The 16,939-nt window shown below is 39.5% G+C and overlaps 1 protein-coding gene across 1 annotated transcript in view; it reads left to right on the top strand.

Annotated features, from left to right (window-relative positions):
• Positions 1 to 16,939, top strand: part of TIAM2 (TIAM Rac1 associated GEF 2) — a 166,432-nt gene that overhangs the window by 17,228 nt on the left and 132,265 nt on the right. Inside the window, exon 2 of the mRNA XM_053972797.1 lies at positions 13,176 to 13,318. The gene's annotated coding sequence lies outside the window, so the exon portion shown is untranslated. The remainder of the gene's footprint in view (positions 1 to 13,175; positions 13,319 to 16,939) is intronic.

Here is a 16,939-nt window from a genome sequence, read left to right as displayed (position 1 = left end):
ATCATGTCACATTTTCTTGCCTTGGGGATATCACAAGATGGCTGAATATGGATAAACTAGGAAGACTGGCAAGCTGAAGCTATAATCTAATTTTTCTGAAATTTCTGTGGCTAAAACAATAAAATCAAACTTTCCTATGGCTTGTTAAAGATGAAGAAAATAGTGAACTGTTTTCCCACTGTTCCCACCCACATTTGATATGTATATGTGCAGTGTGTGTGGAAGCTTCCCCTCTGTGCCTCTCCTACTAGTCACTGACTTCTAGAGTAGAGTACAACTTCTCCAGAGTAGTTAATAAACTTTGGGGACGTCATTTTTTTTTTTCTTATGCCTTAAAAATTCTTTAAAAACTTTAAAAATTCTTTTTTCCCCTTCTCACAATTGCCAACAAGATTTTAGGATGTCTTCTCTCCCCTGGTAATCCTGTCAGTTTTGAGAGGTTTTCAAAAGACCTCTGAGGACTTGTTGTAAATCTTCTGTCTTTTATGCCCTGTTGGTCATTGTTACATCATTCCTTAAGGAAAAAAAATCCATCCAGAGGGTTCATTGTGCAGTTTATCAGACCATTAAAATAACTAATAATGAGTAAAAAAACAATGAAGGGGATGTGGGAGGGGCTGGGATGTGGGACTAACTGCAAAACAAAGTGAATTTCACTGCTGGGACTGATACATCTTTTACAGATACTCTACCTTGCTTTGAGGGGAAGGGATCACATAAAGTACCCTTCCTCTGGGCTTATGTTCTGGCGCAGAGCTCATAAAAATCTGTGGAAGTCTTTTCATCAGTCTCCTAATGAGTAATGCCTGCAATCTTCTTGTAGGCACAACTAGGTACATGCTGCTTATGTTTCTGTTGCTATTATGTAGAGGTTATGGGACAATCAGAGCTGAGGTAAAAATTCTAGGCAGTGGTAGCAGCAGTCCTGTGCCAATATCTTGGTGCTTCCACCACACATCAGCCCAGGGGCTGGCAGGAGGAGTGTGAGTGGTGGTTGTGTGAGGCTGCCGGGCTTCACCCAGCTCTCAACACCTTCTCTAGCTGCTCATGCCATCAGAGATGTGATTAGTCAGGGGCTGGAAGGCACAGGTTGACTGGGGAATGATGAAGTATAAAGGGAATTTAGGAATCAAATGGGGGTGGGACCTCCTCACATTTATATTAATTTATGCACTGCTGTGATATGAATACCAAGTGTTTAAAAGGAATGAAATAGTTAAGTTCAAAATCCTTTATGTGCTGAGCAATGTCTAGAAGGTTTATAGCTGCAAGTAAGTGAAAGGTTTACTTACAAAATTGATTTATATGTTCATTTATGTTCTTGAATATTGAGAACAGGGAGGGAATTAGCAGTGTTGCATGAGCTGCATGAGCACATTTTTCACCTTATATGGAGAATTGCCTGCCACTTATCAAGCGGGGTTAGATGTGCTGTTATTGTCACATTCCTTAAAGTTGGAAGAAATCTTGTTTCTCTGACTAAAGATCCAACTCATAAGCTTATGATTTTGTTGTTTGAATACTGTTTTTTCATCCAGGAATTGTTGGGATGGGCAGTGCTTCTTGAGAAAAATAGCAGCGTGCACATTTTCGCTGCTGTGTTGTGGAGTTCATTCCTCAGCTCGGGTGGAGAAACTTAGATGCTTGCAAGGGAAAATATGTTTCTGTTTGGAGTCATCTGGAGCTCCTCCTGGCTGGCTTCTCTGGTCCTGAAGAGCACAACAGGCGGAAAGGTCCTGGGAAATGAAGGGAAAGACTTGCAAATCGTATACACATGGTATTTAAGCGGGTAGACCTCACTTTTGTCTTTTCTTTATCCCCGTTAAAGATAAAGTGGCTGGTATTTGAAACATGGACTTGTTGAAAGGATTGTAACTAACAGCTGTTGGCTGTGAAGTCATTGATCTGCTGGTGATTTGAGTGTGAGATGGAATAAGTGGAAACGTGGAAGTGGAGACAAATTGCTTGTTTAGCCATTGATATCCTGAACCACAGAAGCCTGACAAAAGACTGAATACTTGAAAGATTAAGAAGGTGGCAATTATCAAATTTCCTTTTATGATAATGTGCCATTGATGGTTGCATTCACTGAAATATTTGCATTTTAAAAGTGGGAGGTCAGGTCTGTTTTAGTGTAATTTCTTCAAATTAAAGAAGTGTAAATTCTTCAAATTAAACTGCTTTCTATTTGAAATATTTCTGGGGTTATGGCATTCAGTAGAACAGTAAGTTTCACTGCTGCTTCTTGGTTTTTTAGGTACCTAGACTATTATAAATTCCTTAGCATGTGCTCTGCTACTCTTGTGGCTTGAGTTTGTGCTGTGGTTGAAGAGATTTTTCTATGGTACAGCCTGGGAAATAAAATACTTAAAAGGTAGTGATTAGGTGCAGTGGTTAGAAAACCTGGCTTAAAATTGCTGTTGCTGATTTCACTTTCATGCAGATCCAGAAGAGTTAACTGGAAAATGATACTTAGGTTTTTCTTTCTCCATAAAGGCAGTGTTGGCTGTATTTTTTTGAATAATAAGACGTAAGGAAGAATTCATGAGCCTAGTAACATTTGAAGCCAACAGAAACAAAAGGGTAGTTTATATGGCTAAATACTTCGAAAAACCAACATTTGAATCATTTAGACAAATAGTTGCATTGAAGTATCCATGCAATTTTGAAAGGGTAGAGCAAAAGATACGGATTTTTATTTTCTGCTTTCTTGTTTGTGGTTTTACCATTCGTCCCCTTTTATGGCTCACCAGAACAGTACCAGATTTCTTATCATGTATGGATATAAAAGAATTTAAACTACATATATTTATTTTTAGGACTCCACCCTTGGGCTTTGGATTTTGTGAACAGCTATTTTGGTAAATTTATATCTATATGTGGAAACTAGCAAATTGAATACTGTGCAAATCCACATTTTAAAAAAAGCAACTGCTATTATAGAAGTTAAATGATATCATAAGAAAGCCAAGAAAAAAGGATTGCATTTTTGTTTGCTGCTAAAGGAATGACCAATGCTTCCTGCTAGCTTTTGCACCCTGCAATTGGAGACTCTGGTGTGCGAATGGTTTAAATAATGCTGGGGTTTGTGTCTGGTTGGCGCTGTATGATGCTGGGGCTGAGGTGACTTAAATATACAGTGTGGGCCAATCTCAAAACCCTTTCTCAGGCAGAGCACCCATTGAAATCACATTTAAGTGTTGTCAGTGAAAGCTTTGCCAAACAAATCATTATGGATTTGACCCCAAAGTTATTACTACTAAATATCATATGTAAGCCTTTCATTATAGTGTTTTTTTAAGAATGGAGTACTTGAATGAATCCTGTAATTCATTATAACTCAAAGTTTTTAACAGGGTATCAGCCTCTTAAATTACATTTTCATTACTAAAACCAGTTTCTTCCTCTTTGTTTCTTTCTCCTTTTTTTTGTTCCTCAGAAGGAAGTAGAAGAGATACTCTGTGGCTCAGAATTTTTTTACCTGAGGCAAGCAACCTACTGAGGTGCCTAAATTAGGAGCTTGGTCTTCCAGCCTCTCCATGTGCACAGTGGAGAGGGTTATATCCAGAGGGGATTTTGCTCAATGCCATCTTTTGGATATGACTCTATTATGCCCATGGGTGGTGTAGGGTGCACTGATTTAGGAACCCAGTGGTTGGTTGGCAAAGGACCTCTATGATTTATGATGTGAGTTGTATATAGATTGTTTCAAAATTCCTTTTTAGGAGTTATCAGGTTAAGCTTTTTGTCTGTCTTTGCTCCATGGATGATGGAGATTGGCAATAGAGCTGTGTTCTTTAGTACAGAAAATCTCACATTGTGATGGGACCTTTTTGAGGTCTTCAGTCTCCCTTGCTCTTTCATGTGCTTTGTGTCTCTGGCCTTGGTCCCCTTATGAATGCAGGCTTCATTCAGATCTCATGAAGTGTTTTGTGAGTCATGATGTGGACTGATGGATTATGTGACCAGATGTCTGCAGTGCTTGGCTGCTTGTAGCAGGACTGGCTGAACCAGGTGGTCCCTTCCTGGCCTCAGATCCCAAGAGAGGGATTTTCAGCACAGAATCTGGATGTTTCATACTTTATATAGCTAAAACTGCTGTAATCCAGCCCTCCCCTATTTAAAATACTGAAGGAACAACAGAAAGGGCAGGCCATTAGGGTTTTAAAGCTGTTTTAATGTCTTTTCACTTCCAACTGCATTACACAGTATTAGATACAAAAGATGTCAATAGAGGTAGTAGGAGCACCCTTAAGCACGCCTCCCATATTCTAACATCATATTTTCACCTGTGTTTACTTCTGGCCAGCCTTCAGTCATTCAGACAAAAAATTTCCAGAGTGTTTTTTCTGCTTCAGGCAGAAACGTCTTGGAAAGTTTTTCACCAGAAGAACTCCAACTGTTTTTAAAAGAATGCATTACAGAAATTTAGAGAGATTTGTCAACTTTATTTAGCCAGTCATTCCTTCAAAGCATTGTTATACCTTCAGGGAGTAGACGGGGGAGTCAGGGTGCTTTTTGCAGTCCGATGGAAATTAATACAGACCTACCAACCTGCCAGAGTTGGTGGAAATTGTTATCTGCACGTGCTCGCAAGAGCAGCTTAGAGCTTTGCTGATACAATCACTGAATACTCCCACTTTATAAAATGGGCTTCTGCCTCACCAGCCTCTGTCTGTGCCTGGGGTGATGATGATGATGGGTGGTACTGAACACCCAGATGGGTAGGTCCGTGATTCCCGCTGCCTCTGCTTTGTTGGAGGAAAAGGTATCTGGATGTTTAATAGTCTTCCAAATTCATTAAAGCTTTATGCCAAGGCATACTTGAGGCAATAATTGAAAAATTACTACTTTGTTACTAGTCATCATTCATGCAGTTAATTTCAATAAAGCTGAGAGTAGCTTTTATAGTTTAGTTCTTATTCTACTTTCAGGAGTGTTGGGGTTGGGAGGTGTGATGCCCAAAGTTTGGGAACAAGGTTCAAAAAAGAACTTTTGTCTTCTACTTTTTTTTTTCCTCCCAGGTTGCAGGAGACTCTATAGGATTGTACTGATAATTCTTTGTTACTCTAAATGACGAAGTGTTGGAATCATGACTTCCATAGAGGGGATGGATCTCTCTGCTTTGTTTAAAACCAGCTAAGCATAAAAATACTACTGGGGAATTTTATGAAGGTTGCAATAAACCAACAAAAACAATAATCTAATGCATGACATCTTCAAGCTGTTTAAGAAATCAGGATAACACATGCGGGTTGATGACTGGAGTGTGATGGCAAGACTAAGGTCATATCTTACTTATTCTGCAGGGTGGGAATGAAGTTGCTGCTCATATATCAGCATTGCTCCAGCCAGAGTCTAAAGGCTTCACAGAGTTTGGGTTACCTCCTTTGATTTTCTTGTTCTTTCACATTTATAAGGACACTGAGAATTCTTGCTTCTCCCTATCTCAAACTCTTTTAAAATATTCATCTTGCCCAGAAAATGCAAAATACTTCTCCTAGTGAGAAGTGCTTTGGATCTTTGCCTTCTCAGTCATGATCCCCGAGAGGCACTAGGAGCTTTTCTGAAAGGGAAAATATATATTTGCTCAAGTAAGGTGGAAAGGAAGAGAGAAGCACTTGCCAGCCTCTAGTGTTGGCCAAGTTAGCAGGCCAAGAAGATCAGGATTGCAGCAAATAGGTAATTGTTTGCAGGATATAAACGACTAAGTTGTTCTTACAATCTTTCTGCTAATTTGTTGTGCTAACCCTGATAAAGAACAATATTTTACCATCCTTCAAACATGCATTCACATTTCACACTCAAAGGTCCATGTTGTCATGGATGTCCTTGCAGTATTCATGATACACTATTCAGCATTTTTAGCCTCTTGAGATTATTAGGATGGTGTGTAAATGTTGTTCCTTAACACAATGACTACCCAGCTCAAAGCATGCTCCCAACAAAAATGCCACTAATTAAAACTTGTGTGAGTGGAAAAGTTGTCATCTGCATCAACTTCAGTCTCTGTTTTGAAGAAAAACTTAAGGATTGTTAGAACCCTTTTGTGAACTAAAACAATTAAGCAGTTCAAGACCTTGTGTTATAAAATCTTAGATAAGAGTTAATCAATGTGACAAATTATAGGTTTGTCTGCCTGTCAGATGGAATTAATGTTCAGTGACCCAGGGAGTTTGGGTGCTGAGGTGAGAAGGAGGTGCTCCAGTGTTTCACTTTATGTTTGTCTTGATGTGCTGAATTTTTTCAAAACATTTAAACAAAAGAGAATTAATTTGGGTAACCCAAATGTTTCAGGTTAATACTTTGAAGCTGTTTTCCCCCACCATTTCTGTTGCTTTTAATCAATTATGAATGTTCTGATGTAAATGCAGAATTAAAATAGTAGGCTATTTTCTTGTGCATGACGTAAGGTCCAAAAATTTATACCAGATGAGTGTTCTGGAAGAGGGAAAATAAAATACTTGGGAAGAGAGTATTTTCTGAAGCATATTTTCCTGCATGTGATCTGTAAAATGTATATATCTAATTTTTAAATATGGTATCTATCACCAAATGTGAGTAGTGAGCTGTTGATAATGTTAGTAGCTTTACAGAAAATTTGAGACTTGCCTTTCTCTGTATGCAACTTTTTGCTGTTTTTTGTTAGCTTCATAGAGAATTTCACAGAAATTCCCAGCTTTTTTCAGTTTTCAGTTCTTTTGAAGGGTTTCTTTTGGGAGGGGGGCAGGTTGGTGGGAAGGATGGGGTTCTCTTTGTTTGTAGGTTTTGTTATTTTTTACTTTGGGTTAATTGGGTTTTTTTTTTTTTTGTTTTGTTTTTTTTTTTTTTTTTTTTTTGCTTTTTTCTTTTTTGGCCCTGAACATTACCAGATACTGTGTGTCTTTCCTGGGGTGTTCAGCCTAAGCTCTGACAGAATGCCACTGTTGCTTTAAGCCCATAGTGTTGCTTTATATAGATCTGGCCTGATTTATAGTGTTGCTTTAAATAACAATAAGAGAGTTCATCTCCCTTTCAGAAAAGGTTTATGACTGATCTCTGCCTGGCTAGGAATGTTTATTTTTCTTAAGTTGCCTCACTGCAAAAATGTTTTGAAATTGAGAGTCCCAAGCTGGTGATGGGGTTTATGCATCTATCGCTTGTGTCCTATGCAGCTCTAATCCCTTTACCACTAGAGAGATGTGGTTTGTGATGGATCTCACATAGATGAGGCTCAATTCTCAATTTCTCTGTCCTTTCCCTATTGGTCATCCTGTTTTCAAAACTGTATAATTGAAGTGATTTATGGGTGTTGGCAAAACCATCAGAAGCCTCAGTAAGATTTAGTTACTGCTTCTAGTCCTTTGCAATAACACAGGCTTATTTTCTTTTCTCCGTAGCTGATGATGAAATAACTTTGAAATAAACAATTTGAGAAAAAAGCATTTCCACCACCAGGGATAATGGCCGAAGGGGAGGGATTCGCAGTGGATTGCTTCTGGATGTTCTTAAAATGGCATGCATCAGCTTTCTTAAAAATGTAAATTTTAAATGTAAATCTTAAAATGCAACATCAGCTTTCTTGCTTGACTTTTGCTGCAGCCATATATTGATTATGTATTAAGTTGACAGAGGCTGATGGAAAAATCCTTTCTAACCCTGTACCAGGAGTCTGTGGGGCTGTGTTGTATCCTGTGCGGTAGCTTGTGCTTTGAAAGTGAATGAATAATGCCAAGTATGGGAAGAAGCATGCACAGAAGAAGAGATTATACGAAGCATGTAATTTAGGACACAGAAGGGAAAGCTCTGTTCTTCCCTTTCTGCCTTGCCTGGTTTTCTGGTCTGCCCTATGTCTGCCTTCCTAGTATCGCTTTCTGGTGACCAAGAGAAGGATTAGGCTGCTCCTAAAGCTGAGTCACCAACTCTACCTGCCACTTTTCAGGAGACCTTCCTGAAAAAAAGAGAGACAAAGCAGCAGGAGGATTATTTGCTTGAAAACACCTGTGGCTTTTTTCACTCAGTGTGCGGTAAGGAAATGGTGTCTACCTTGGTCACAGGGCAGTGGGCAAGGAGAAGGTCATGATGTGGGAATGGTTTCTATTCATGTGTAGAGACCAGGAGAGGATTTTCACGGAAAGAGAAAAATTAGCCAGTCCTTGAGGCTGTTCAGAACATCTGCAGACAGAATTGTGGCTCCAAGGGCAGATGAAGCATGAGCTTTCCCAGACCAAGGGCAGCATGAGTTAAGGTGCAGAGCTACAGTCAAGGAAGTCTTACCTTCTTTTCAGGGCTAAAAGTCTCATGATCAGGCTGTAGACCAGCTTGTGGCTGGAGGAATTTTAGTGAGATCTTAAAAAAGAGTGAGGAAACCTTTAAATAAAGTTTTCTCTTTGACTGTCTTCCTAGGTGGGGACACTGAAACTACTGGCTGGCTGGGAGCATACCTGGTTTCAGTTGTGGTATGCACTTAATGCGGTGCACATTCCCATTGAGTATCAGTGTCATTCCTACTTCCTTGCCCGAGCCAACTAATTCAAGACTACAGGTCTTTGGCAGAGCTTTGCAAATGCATATTGAACCTCCAGGTTTTATTGTGTTTATTTTTGCAAAATTACAATAATTAAAAAAAAAAGGAAAAAGTAGATGATTATGAAATTTAAGGCAAGAAAATGTGAGACTTTCTAACGAATAAAATACTAAAGTAAATTAAAAATTATCTCAGAAGTGTAAGACTGAAAACTTGGTGTTTTGTTGTTGTGTTGTGGGGTTTTGCTCCTCTTGAATAAAGAGGAAAGCAGTTTAACGCAGAACTAATTAATCTACAGTTCTCTTAGGTTGAGTGATCTGTGTTCAGTCACACCTTCTTCAGGTAACTCAAGTGCATTAATCAATGATCATCTTTCTAATTAAACTGCTGAGTAGAGAGAGCATTTAGAGGATGATCATTAGTTTTGTGTAAATCAATGTATTAAGGGAAAAAGATGTTCCTTTTTCTCATATGATCAGTCAAAGGTGAGGAAAAAGGTCAGAAGTTCTGTTTGTATGTTGCCTCTGAAGTGCAAACCATCAACAAAAATTAGAAAAAAAATTCAAGTGCTTTCACAAATACATTTTGAATATAGCAAGAAAGGTGGGGAAATAAATGTTCTGGATCATCCCAGACGTACATATCTGCTTGGCTCTGTTCTGCATCTGACAGAGCAGTTAGGGTAGATCCTGAAACTTGGCTTGGGAATGGGAGATTTCCTGAAACAAACACCCAGGCACAGGGAAGTGAAGTTTAGCATTCCTTGGGCAGAGCTGCCTGCTGTGGCACTGCCCTGCCTTTGTGGGCAGGCTGAATAGATGTGCTCAGTCAATGGTCCCTTCCCAAGGACCAGAGGATTTGCTGCCCCTGAGCAGAGCTGAAGCTCAGTGTGTCACTGGATAGCCTGGGCTCCCAGGAGTTGATTATATGCTGAATGTGTGAATGTTCTCTGTCCTGTCCAGTATGACTTGTGGTGCATTTAGAGTCAGTCAATGGGGCTGGAAAAGTTGTGGGATTTTTGTTTGTTTGTTTATTTGTTTTCTGTAAGCAGGAGCAGCTTCCCAGCAGGATCTGCAGACTATCCCCAGATTTCTCTAGGGGAAAGGGGAGGGATGGCTACCCAAGAAAACCATGTAGAACAAGCTGATGGGCTGCTGCAGAAAGCTGCAACAGCTGCCACAAGCTATTCACCAGTGGTTGGTTGAATATAGATGTCACAGATGAAGTTAAAATCTCTCTCTCTGGTGATTGACAAGGCAAGGTCTGGATGTATATCCTGTAAAGCTGTTTGCAGTGCATTTTATAGGAGGGTGCTGTGCTGTACTTGGTTTATCTACCAGTGGCTAACCCTGGGGGAAACCACATGAATAATAAGCGTCACTTCTTTGCTCCCTTCTTGCCAGACCTGTTGAGGTTTGGTAGGAGCTCATACCTCCCTTTTGACACACGTGTACTGCAGCTCAGGGGTTTGGAGGTGTCTGTAGAGCTGTCTTCCTGAATTGCTCAGCGCCTTGTCATTGTACAATGGCTTTAACCAGGGGCTATAGTTTTTAATGATGATGCCTGGCAACCCAGCAAAAAACCCCAAAAAACCCATCAATCGGTGTTTGCTCCTTGCTTGTGCAGACAGCACCTGCCCTGAGTTTGTACAGCCCTTCCCAGATCAGAGCTGAGGAACTACATCTGCGAATTAAGTGTTGCTATTGTGTGTATAATGTAATTCACCCTTTGTTTACAGTAGAGCTGAAAGGGCCCATGGTAGCTTTGTACTAAGGACTTTGCTTCAGTGCCATGCCTGCTAGCCATTTGCTAGTGTTTATTTTTGTGTACCCTCCTGTTCAGCAGGAAAATGAAAATGTGAGTACAAGATGAATGACAAACCAAGGTTGTTACCATAGCACATACTGCCTAAGCTATGCTGTTAAGACTTTCACAGGTATATGCCTACCTCTGTCCTTAACTAAATGACAGAGCCTAGGGTGTTGTATATGCCATGCTTAGTGTATGGGATTTTTGACCTTGTTTGTTGGCAGGAGGCAAAAATCTGACTCTGGGATGTGTGAGGTTTATGTGACTATTACTTTACTACAGCAGTTGTTTCTTTTTAAAGTACTACTTTATCTTTTTTTTTGACACATGAAAGATTTTTTTTTTTTTAAGATTTATTCCTTCAGAAGTGCTTTTCCCTTGGTAGAAGTTTAATGGGAATTATTGGTATTAAAGACATTTTGGGGAAAGGAAAAAGAGAGGAGTGTTGTAAACTGGTATGAGATGCCGATTTCCTCCTAGCCTGCTAGAAAAAGACACCTGAATGTATAAAGGTCTGTATGTATGGAGCAATATTCTACCCAATAGATTTTTCTTATGTTAAACCTTATTATTTAAGATTGTGCAGATCCAGAGAGATGGGTATTACAGATCTGGCAGAGCATTGCTGGGAAGTTTGTATTCACCATGGCAAACTTCCTTCAATATTTGATGGACTGCTTGCGGGGGAGCATTGTGACCTCCCTAAGAGGTAGCTTACTGGGAGTGCTGGAAGCACTTCAAAATACTGGGCCCTCTACCTTGGCTAGGAAGTTTGCCTTAATAAGTGTTCAAGTAAGACCTGACTGGTAGGGAGGGACTCATGTGATACTTTGCCATAAATCAGTTCTTTTGTATCAAAAGTAGTATAGCATCTGCCTGTTTTAAATGTTGTGTTCTTGTTTCTGCCTGTTCCAATCCAGATAGAAATGTTTTAGCTGTACATTTACAAATCTGTGATGATTGAGTACTGTGAGATTACCCTGGCTGTGTTAGATAACAGCTAGCTGCATTCCTCTATTGGTATGGGCCAGCAAAAATCCAGGAGGGCCAGGTTTGCCTGTGAGGGCAGAGTATAAGACTGCATTGTTGAAATTACATGTAAATCCTGACATGGATCTTACATTTAGCTTTGTACTAAGTGTCACTCCATGTTTATCAAACCATTAGTAAAGAAGCTATGTCTGAAGATCTGGAAATGTGGTTCCAGCCAGAAAGGAAAATGCTCGAGCGGCACTCTGCAGTGAGCTGGAACATGGGAACAAAAAGGGCACTTTTCAGTTCAGGGGTTTTGCAGATGAGAGCAAGCTATTGCCACAGGTTTTGAGTCTTAGTTGCTGGTGCTCAGGAACTGAACCCCATGGTGAAGGAAGCCCTGTGTGGCTTTGAAGAGTGGAGCCATGCTGTGCCATTGTGTAGAAAAAGGAAGTATGACAAAAAATAAAGGTTAGACATGGTAGCAGTGCTATGAACTTTGGGAAAGACACTATCTGTGACACAGGGATCATGGCAGTGTTATCTGAATGCCATAATCATGGCGCTTGCAGCCTTGTCTGGCAGCTCTTGGATCTGTGTCTCTTACAGCTGTGATTAAGAGGGCTTTGGTGGTCTGAGCTCTAAATGTTCTGTGTAGGTAGTTACACCTTTCCCCACTAGCAAAGCAAGGTCTGTGTATTTGGAGCTTAACAAGTAGGGGTTTTTTTTGTGTAACAACTAAGAATTTAGTTGCATTTCATTAGTTACATTTTATTACTTATATTTCCTCTTGGGTGTAACTTGCAGCCTGGTGTTGCTTTTTACTTTGCTGACGTGCTGTTAATTTGTCCATTTTGTGTGGTGGTTTTGCAGTTTGTATTATTTGCTATTTTGTTTGCATTTTAGTTTAATGGCACATCCTTTATTTTCAGTGAAGTCAGTTTAGGACTTTGCTCTAATTCCACTGCCTTTGGAAGCATGAGTATGATAAAATTCTTGTGTTAGTTTTAATTATATTTTATGTCAGCTTAACCATTGTAGATATCAGGATATTTTATGACAAGGTGCTTTGTGCTGTGAAGAAGCTGTTTAAAATCAGCTGTGCCAATTTGAACATCAGAGAAAATATTATAATACAGTCTGACACTTTGCAGAATGAAAATGACAGGCTTTGTAGAGCATGAAGTTCTCCTTGCCAGCTTTTAGGAGCTCAGTTAGTCACTCTACTTGTTCAGTGCACATCCACTGAGGATGGTGTCTGTCTTAACATTTTCAGGTGACATGGGCAAAGGAGCAGCTGATTGCTCCACATCAGTCTCCTCAAAAGCAGTTTCTGGCTTTTCAGAGCCTGGCTTGGTTGGTGCAAGAGAATTTCCATGGGAGATCTTTGTACCTGATGTGCAGATATTTTGTAGAGGTCCTGGCTGGGATTTGATAGAAGCTTTAAATATGAACATATGGAAACAGGCAATCCTATTATGGTACAGGCATAGTTTGTGGTTAGGGCCACCACTGTAGAAAAGGGACTGTGATGGTGCTGGCCTATTTCAAGCCACCTTTCCTGGTTGAATGTTTCCTAGATGGAAAGCTGGACAGCTTAACAACAGCTCTTCTCAAAGTACGTGGTTGTAATGTGTTGTTTTACTGGTTTCTATTTTCCATTTGTACACAGAAAGAAGTTTTTAGCTGTGAGCAGTCAGTGCAGAATGCATAAGTGTAGTATGAATTGAGTGATGTTTCGAGTTTTTTTTTTTTTTTTTGCATGAGAGCTGTTGGCTTGTTCATAGGAGAGATTAATGATGTAGTTGGCAGTGGTTCAGAACAAACCTTATTTCTATTTTCTGTATCTAGGGATACAAGTGTTAACAAAACAATTTTTGTTTTTCAGATTGCCAGCACTACGAAAATAGGGACTTCCAGCAAGAAGTTCTTCAGCTTGTGAAGCCACAAGGACACCTCAGCCCCTTTCTGTGCTTTCACTCATGATGCAGAGGGAAACAAGATATTTAGAGAGCAAATAAGTTATGCAAGGTTTGTTTGGGTTTTTTTGTTGGTTTGTTTATTTCTGAGTGGGTAAATTGCATTATGAAACATTATAGGCAAGAGCCAGATAGAACCAGGTTAAAATTTGTTTTAGTCCCTGGATCTTAATGTTTCATATTGGTTGGGTGTTTTTGAGGCTTTAGAACCAACCAATAGAGAACATCATCACAGGGAGAAATGTAGGCTATGTGAACTGTTTCTTTCAAGGCATTAATCCAAATATTAATGCTTGTGACTTCAAAATAGATTGTATTTACAAAACTTCAGTCAGACAAGCCTCCAAATCTGTAAACAGCAGAGATATAGTTTTCTATACTTAGCAGGGAAAGGGAAGGGTTTAGGCTTTTTTTCTGCTTAGCTCACAAGAGTGTTATGATGTGGTAAATTTATCAAAGGAGAGGGAATGGATGAGCAGTTTCTGGTGTAGAGTGCATTGCTCCAGAATTAGACAGAAAATTATCAGCAAAGAGAGCCCTACTCCTCATATCTCACCTAAAGGAGAGAGTTTGAAAGATCTGGTACAACTGAGTTTATGATAGGGCAAGTTTCCTCCATCCTGTTTAGTTTTGTCATCTGAGATAATTGTTTAGAGTTGTTTTAGAGATTTTAAAAGACTTAATCATGATGTTTTGTAAACAGGTGATGAGAGTGTTTATTCAATTTTCATTATTTTTAATTGCTTCAGCAGTTTACTGTTACTAACAGAATAAACTTGACATGGTTGTCAGTACCGTGCTATCTGCTACACCATGTATGCTACTAGTTATCATAAAATTCAGACCTTGTTTGGACTTTGTAGCAGGAATCCACTGCACAACCCTGACAAAGCCACCTTTTAGGAAGTTAAGGCCTATGAGCAGTTTGGACATCACAGAGAAAGAAAATGGTTAAGCCTCAACACATCCTGTTCATTCTCATTCTCCAGGAGTTTGTCTGATGCAATCACATCCACTGGCAAGGGATGCAGTTCCAGAGGGATTCAGTCTCATTCCATGCTAGGACAGAATTGTTCTTCTTTCCTGACAAAATATTTTGGGGCAAAATTGGGCTGAATAAACAAGGGGAATCTGTTGCAGAGTTACAGGGTTTTCCCCCCCATGATGGACACATACTGGGCAGGTGATTATTAGACCCGATTGTTAGATATTATTCAAACACTTAAAAATTCATACCTGTGCGCTCAGTTTACTTTGTAACCCACTCATCTCTTTAAAATTAGTTCATAATGGAGCATTGTTACATTTTTTAACAACTTAGAGTTTTGCCACATGCAAGGGATTTAGGGCACTGTTGCTACAGAAGTAAATATGCACAAACTCTGCATATGCTGTTGTTTGGCTAGCGGAGTATTTGGCCCATCCTTCTCTAAAACAGACTGTTTTTAATACTAGCTTATACATTCAGGATAAATTATATATATAATATAAAAAATGTATAAATTATACATTTATTATAAAATTAAAATGGATTTGGAGGTGTGGTCAGTGTTCTGCTGACCCCGATTACAACAGGTCTAGAAGGTCTTCTGAATTCTGGAATTTCCCTTCTCAAAAAGGAAAAGTAATACAAAGAAACAACTCAAAAATAGTCAATTTCTAATTGATTTTGATAAAAGGACAGCTGTGAAACTGTGCCATTGATTGATACGATTAGACTTACTATTCCAGTGTGTTGTGCCATTCTTTATTGCCATAGGTTAAAAGTGTCACTGAGATTTTATGCACTGCAGCACTCATAAAAGTTCAAATTTGCTATATTTAGTTAAATTTGCTATAATAGTCAAGCTGTTGGGGGGCTTGTGGGGGCGTTTTGGGGTGGTTTTTTTTTTTTTTTTGATTGATTGGTTTTCTTTGACCTGTGTTGATAAAATGAAGTATTGAACCTTATTCTAAAATTTAATGACACTACTGTCTGTTTGGGTGTCTTTTTGCCATGTTTCAGTGCTTTGGGAGGAATGCACAGTTTATTCCCTTGCAAGTTCTTAAGCTTTTTAGCAGTCAGTATGTTTTGTTTCATTTTGCTCACATGCGGCTTCCCAAAAAGCAATGACAGCCCAGCGTGAGCTTGTCAGGGGCAGAAGGTGAATTTGCGAACCACGTGAAGGCATGAAGGAGAAAATTACGGCATACAGATTCCTAATGATAAACACACCAAAAGCATCCTAAAATTATAAAGCAGTGTGGTGCATTAAAGCTCTAATTTGCATTTTGGCTAAGGCGTAGCTGCATTTTTGGACTATCCCTTTAATTTGGTTCTTTTAATTACCTGCTGATGAGTTCCTGTGGTGGAAGCAGCAGGAGCTGTGCCTGCAGCAGTTTCCTGGCATAGTGGTTTCTATCAGACAGAGCAATGGGATTCCTAAGGTTACTTTGAAATCTGGGGTCTCCTGCTGTAAACCAGCAGACTGACACGAACAGGAATCTAATTAAAAAGTCAAAGATATTGAATAAAGCTCACAAATGCCATCTGTTCAGCTTTTCAACCTGAAATTACTCTATGAATTGCAGCAACGAGTTTGATTGTTCCTACATTTTTGTAGTTGAATTTTGTTACAGCAGCCACCCATACAGGCAGAATTGTTCAGGCTCTGTTAGTGTCAGTAACTGCTTGGGCCTCTTGAAGTATTCAAGCAAAGTATGTTTGGGTGACAGTGCTGGATTAAAACTTAATCTCATGAGGAAGGCATTGATAACCTGCGAAGGCCTTGCACTGGTTTACTAGCCTAGAGAATGCCTAGAAAGGGGCAGCACCCTATATATCTGTAGACTTTTGCAACAAATTATTCCAGGTTAATGTAATTAAAGCAAGGCCTGGTTATTTACCTCCTTTGCAAGTGGAAGTGTTGCTCATGTGGTTGGTTGAAGGAGAAAATGCCAAACAAGTTTGTAGACTAAGGAGGGAAAAAATTCCACCAAATTTGTGATAGAATGATCGGGAATCAAATCAAATGTGAAAGACGATCCACCAGTGTCTTGATGAAAACTATGGAATGGAGTAATCTTAAAAACTCTTTCAGTAATATATAATGTTGGTACCAACAGCGTGCATTCAGCCTTTATACAAAAATGAAATAGAGACATTGCAGAAAGAGTCTTTGTGGCTATTTGGACAAGCTCCTGTGCCTGTTCATGTGTAGTATACAAAAGAAAATGTTCAAAGTCTGAGGAAGCAGAAGAAAACTTTTGTGTACTGATAGAAGTTTTGTGGCCTGCTGTTGAGCTCTGTATCCAGGAAACAATTTCTTATTGACAGACAACAATAGATAAACTCAGTAATTTACTAAGACACTGATTTCCTAAGAAGATCAATCTGGTGTATGCATTTTTTGCAGTATTATCTCATAAGAAATATATAAGGCCCTAAAGGCTTCAAGGTAAGATCTCCAAAGCTAGCTATCTGAAGTTACTGCCTACCCTTATTTCCTAGTTGTACATTGCTTTCCCTGTTTCCTTGGTGTTCTCTGTCACAGCCTCGTGCACCATGGCCTACATATGCCCGTGCACATCCACAGCTGGTCTACACCGTCAGCAAGGATCACCAGCCTTCCTAAAGATGGCACTAAGAAGTTAGGCATGCCTGATAAAGTTTAAGGATGCTAACCTCCAAGAA

The sequence above is a fragment of the Vidua macroura genome, chromosome 3, assembly GCF_024509145.1.
Source record: "Vidua macroura isolate BioBank_ID:100142 chromosome 3, ASM2450914v1, whole genome shotgun sequence".
Classification (NCBI taxonomy): Eukaryota; Metazoa; Chordata; class Aves; order Passeriformes; family Viduidae; genus Vidua; species Vidua macroura.
Note: the sequence above shows the minus strand (reverse complement) of the source record. Positions and strands in the feature narration are given on the sequence as shown.